We start from the raw sequence: 6,000 nt of genomic DNA, 5'->3' as shown, positions 1-6,000 counted from the left end.
GAGGAAAGGCATAAGAAGACAGGCAGATGGGAGGAGGGAATGGGTGATTTAAAAGTAGAAAAACTTTGAACTCATTCATAACTTACCCCCAGCATCACCATGTCTGGTTCTGTGATATTTTAAGGAGGGAACTTGTTCCAAATTTAACACGTGTTTCACATTTCACTCCTGAGGGAGCTAAGGGAAGGTGAGAATGTCTGAATGGAAAAGGTAAATGACTTCTCAGCAATAAAATGCCACGTGATTTCCTGCCCCTTACCCACCCCATTTCTCCACTTCTTGATTATAGAAATTCTCAGGGCTATAATGTCAGAAACATTTCAAGTGTTTTTGAGAAGTATTACTTTTGTACGCTCCACTCTTAAATTCGGTGCGCTAATGAACAATTAGAACTGCATGTGTTTATCATGACCATGTCAATGATATTTACACATTAAATCAGGCAACACTGGTTTTCAGATTCAATAGATTCACATGAGTGGACAATAAAATATAGTCTACAACTGCGAGACTAATCATATCTTAATTTCATCCAGGTGTTGTATAACCTTATCTATTGTCACGTGGATGCATATTATTTGTAATAGTCAAAGTTAACGATTAAAGAAATATTGCATTACTGGGTGAAGTTAAGCACATGCGGAAAGGGAAAGAGGGTTAAAATTTCAACTGAATCAGAAGAATATAGGGGTTTGATCGATCTGGACTAAAATGAGATGTCAGGGAGAATTCTATGAGAAGGCCCTCCTTGAGATCATCGTACTCTAATTTTAAGCTTTTCATAAACAGTGTAATAAGATTCTCACTAGGCTGTGGTGAAATGCCAATTAACATGAATTTACTCTTGTTAAATGCCATGTAAAAATATTACTGGCACAAAGCCCCACTATCTTTCAAAGCCACCTTTAAAGCAATCAAGAATCATCAATTTATTCTCTTATTTTCCTTTAAAAAAAATTGCCTGGCTTGTACTCTGAAGTCACATGATTTGCAGTAACCAGCAGGTAAACTATAGCACAGATTAAACTGTTGATTAGATTTTCAAAGAAGTCACATAGTAAACTCCATTGTGTTCATCCAGCTCTACACGTTGTTGACTGTGATAACTGGTTGTTTGTGTTAAACATTACAGAAAGTGATAAACGGGTCCCTTTCGGAATGGCAGGCAGTGACCAGTGGAGTTCCACAAGGTTCAGCGCTGGGACCGCAGCTATTTGCAATATACATTAATGATATAGATGAAGGCATTAAAAGTAATATTAGCAAATTTGCTGATGACACAAAGCTGGGGGACAGGGTGAAATGTGAGGAGGATGTTAGTAGAATACAGGGTGACTTGGACAGGCTAGGTGAGTGGACGGATGCATGGCAGATGCAGTTTAATGTGGATAAATGTGTGGTTATACACTTTGGTGGCAAGAACAGGAAGGCAGATTACTATCTCAATGGAGTCAAGTTAGGTAAAGGGGAAGTATAACGAGATCTAGGTGTTCTTGTACGTCAGTCAATGAAAGCAAGCATGCAGGTACAGCAGGCAGTGAAGAAAGCTAATAGCATGCTAGCCTTCATAACAAGAGGAATTGAGTACAGGAGCAAAGAGGTCCTTCTGCAGCTGTACAGGGCCCTGATGAGACCGCCCCTGGAGTATTGTGTGCAGTTTTGGTCTCCAAATCTGAGGAAGGACATTCTGGCTATTGAGGGAGTGCAGCGTAGGTTCACAAGGTCAATTCCCGGAATGGCGGGACTATCATATGTCGAAAGATTCAAGCGACTGGGCTTGTATACACTTAAATTTAGAAGGATGAGAGGGGATCTGATTGAGATGTATAAGATTATTAAACGATTGGGCACTCTGGAGGCAGGAAGCATGCTTCCGCTGATGGGTGAGTCCAGAACCAGAGGACACAGATTAAAAATAAGGGGTAGGCCATTTAGAACAGAGTTGAGGAGAAACTTCTTCACCCAGAGAGTGGTGGATATATGGAATGCTCTGCCCCAGAAGGCAGCGGAGGCCAAATCTCTGGATACTTTCAAGGAAGAGATAGAGCTTTTAGAGATAGTGGAATCAAGGGTTATGGGGATATGGCAGGGACAGGATACTGATTGTGGATGATCAGCCATGATCATAATGAAGGGTGGTGCTGGCTCGAAGGGCCGAATGGCCTACTCCTGAACCTATTATCTATTGTCTATTGTAATAAGAAATTATCAGCAGAGTGCTTCTCAGAAGTAGAATGCTGTCAATCTCTATTTTCAATTTTGCTGTTGTGATCTCACCATGCTCAATGGACTGAAATATCAGAAAATTCTCTAGAAATGAAAGGTTCCTACTTTTCTTTACTTGCATAATATATTATTAAATTTAATGACAATGTCCTATAAACGTTTGAAAATCCCTGGATGTTCAGACCTACGAACCCTTGCTCTACACTCAGTTATAACTAAGTGCCTTTGGTGAATCTTCTGAAGAATGTAGTTTCAGAAAAATTGCGTTTTACCAGTTGGTCATCAAAAAGCAATAAACGTTCAATGATAGAAAGTGTTGCCTGCATTCAGAGTATATCTTTATGACATGGTCAGTGAACTGACCTCTAGGCCAACTTTGCACACAATGATGTACTTCAAAATCTTCTTTTGTTCCTCCCTGATGAGGTAAAGTTTGTTTGGTGGGGCTGGCCAAAATAATGCTGCTACCTGATGAGGAGAGTGTATCTCAGCCCCAAAATCAATGTCATCAGATGTGAGAATATCAACCAGTGCTCTGGAAACAGCATCTGCCAATAAAACAGCATCTGTCAATGCTTGCCTTGACCATACTGAGTTTCTTATGAAAATTTTGTCAGTCTGAACTACAATCATGCACAGAGAGATTTTTTTTTTGTAAACTCTTTTATATCTCACAAGGACATCAAAAATTTATGAATGCTCTCAACCATAACTTTGAGGCACAAAATGTAATCAGAAAATTTTTTGCAGGCTTCCCCAGTGACAGTTTCCAGCTTTCAGTAACATGCTTTAACTATAACTAGTCGGTTTGTGATATCCTTCTGAAACCCCCTAACACCTGTGGCTAAGATACCTGCACAATAGTTGTGCAATATGATGGACTGTAATGATGGATGTCAACAAGTCTTTGACATTCTGGATGGCCATCTGTTGGCTGTGTGTTCCAATATCAAGTTGGTGACTTCCTAAAGAGAGTTTTCAAGGCTTTTGTAGCAGAGAGGTATGGTGAAAAACTGAATTCACTGTACCCATTGCTAATCATGGACCAACTTTAGAGTTAGGATATCTTGAACCACTTTTGTATTCCAGGGATCAATTTGTATCCAATTTTTCCAAATGATGTGACTTAAGAAATTGATGGAATCCTCAAAAATACACATTTGTTATTCAGTGTAAGGCCCGCTGATAATAGATATTTCAAGGCATTAGGTCAAGTGCCATTTTAGGGCTAGGTTGTTTTAGCATGTATCAGGGTATCATCCAGGTGGCAAATGACACAGTATCTTCCTGTACTCTGTATCTAACTAGTCCCTGAAAACTATGAGATAATGAGCATTGGAAAATCCCCAGGGCAAAGTGATATCCAAAGGTAGTCTACTGAAACAGCATCAACTGAAAGGGATAATGAAGGTAGTGAGGAATTGAGATGTCTAATCCAGAGGGACATGTTAAGACCCACGATTGGTGTTAAGCTTCAAAAATATTCTACTGGTCGAAAATACAACTAAACTCTTGTCAACAGTGAATTATAGGGCCAACGTCTCTAGCAACTGCTTTACTGAGTTGTAATAGATCAGCATTAAATTGTGCTGAATCATCAGACTTGGGAACTGGGACCATCCCTGAGCCTTACTCTGTAGGTTCAGTCTTAGGGAGATAGCCCCATATTGACAATGTCATACAATTGTTTCTTTACCTTTTCCTTTAATAGATGAGGGATTATCCTATGCATAAAGAGATGCACCGGTTTGACATAACAAAATGTGGAGCTGGATGAACACAACAGGCCACGTCAGCTTTCAAAGTAACTATTCAAGTTTTCCCAGTCCAGCAAACAATTTGCGATACTGGAACTTAAGGTGCTTTTGCAGTGCCTGTGAGTTCCAATAACCTAGGTAGGGGGTTGAGGATAAAGCAGGCTTTGTTGTTCAGTAGAGAGGATTGCTGATTACTGATGATATCTGCCCTTTCCACATATGTATTGAATATCAGTACAACATTCAGCATCCCTTTAAATATGAAAATGGGTAGGTATTCCAATGAACAGGAAGAATCCAGGAAAACATTTACTGGCCATGGAATATACTAGAGGCAAGTAAAGCTGATTATCCTTCAGCACATGGTCAGGGTATGGGTTAATAAGTGGAAAATATTGGTATAAAGTAGCATTTAAATATTAAACATAACTCAATATAACTTTTATTGAAAGCAGAACATAGAAAATGGTAAAGTTGAGGCTATTGAAAACAAAGGAATAAAAACTGATGTTGAGCATCACTAAAGGAACAAAATAGCTGCTCCATGATAATCCAGGGGATTAATCAGGAATGGACAACAAATTTAAGGAGCCCAGAGTCATTACAACTCTCATGCAGTTTAAAACTATGATGCCTGATAGAAAATCAAAATTACTTACCTTTCAAATGACGACAATTCTGCCACAAAAAGCGCTTCTGTGTAAAGAAGTTGAGCTCAGCAGGTATGCTGGCTGTATTCTGAAACTTGTACACGTAAACAAATTAGCCAAGATAACTCATTGACTTAACCCAGGAACCTCGTTCTTGTCTACTCTGTAAGCTTTACATTTGTTTTCTTTCTATGTTTTCTTTTTACATGTCTTCATTTACTATGGTACCTTTCCTTCTCTTCATGACTTCGGCAGAAGGTGTTTTCTCCCAATTGAGGCCCATGATGAGGTGGCATCCAACTGCCCAGAGTAGTGGTATAACCTGGCGCCTCGCAGGGTGGTCTCCCAGGTGTGGCAGTTTTGTACAGGAGGGGCAGTGATGGCCTGGAGTGGCATTCTCGTCCTAGGGTGGCAGTTCCATCCCATCATGGAGGTCTACTTTGGTTGCTTCCAGGTATTCCAGCAGCCCAGCGTGGAGGTCTAGTCCCAGCTGACAGTCTCGGTTCAGCCCCGCACGGTGGTCTTAGCCCAGTTTTCTATGGTACCCCGAACACAGGAGTCGTTTATTGAACTGTGATGAACTTTTAATTTTTTTCGATTACTTACGGTTTATGACATTAATTTAGGTGGTGTGGTACGGTGACTTACTAACTGCTTTGTTTGTTTTGTAAAAATACACATGATGATGAATTGCTATTCTATTCTGAGAACTCTGTAATTGACGGTTGCTTTAGCTCAGTTGGCTGGACAGCTGGGTGCAATGCATAATAATACCAACAGCATCGGTTTAATTGCTGCATCTAGCTGAAGTTGCAATGAAAGATTCTCACTTAGCCTCTTCCCTTACCCTAAGGTCTGATGATCCTTAGGTTTAGAAACCACCAGTTATTTCTCTCTCTCTCTCTCTCTACCCTTCATGAGAAGGCAGCCCTATAATCTGGTAAGACTTTGGTGATGTTACCTTTTGCTGATGTTTCAGTATTCTCTTGTGGCTGCATCATTACCCTGCATGTGCAGTTCAGGACTGAACAATGTGGTATCATTAATTCATGCATAAGCACAACCATTCCTGGCAAAATCAGAGCAGGCACAAAGTTGACCCATTGACTCCACCTGCTCCTGCACCTCCACCCCCCCCCCCCCCGCCCCCGCCTTCCGAAATTATCTCTACTTATCTTGACTCCATTTTCTCTCCATTGGTCCAGGAACTTCCCAGCTATGGCGCGACACCACCCACGCCCTCCACCTCCTCCAAAACTTCCAATTCCCCAGTCCCCAACACCTCACCTTTACCATGGACATCCAGTCCCTATACGCTTGCATTCCCCATGCAGATGGCCGAAAGGCCCTCTGCTTCTTCCTGTCCC

The sequence above is a fragment of the Stegostoma tigrinum genome, chromosome 14, assembly GCF_030684315.1.
Source record: "Stegostoma tigrinum isolate sSteTig4 chromosome 14, sSteTig4.hap1, whole genome shotgun sequence".
In the NCBI taxonomy this organism is placed as follows: domain Eukaryota; kingdom Metazoa; phylum Chordata; class Chondrichthyes; order Orectolobiformes; family Stegostomatidae; genus Stegostoma; species Stegostoma tigrinum.
Note: the sequence above shows the minus strand (reverse complement) of the source record.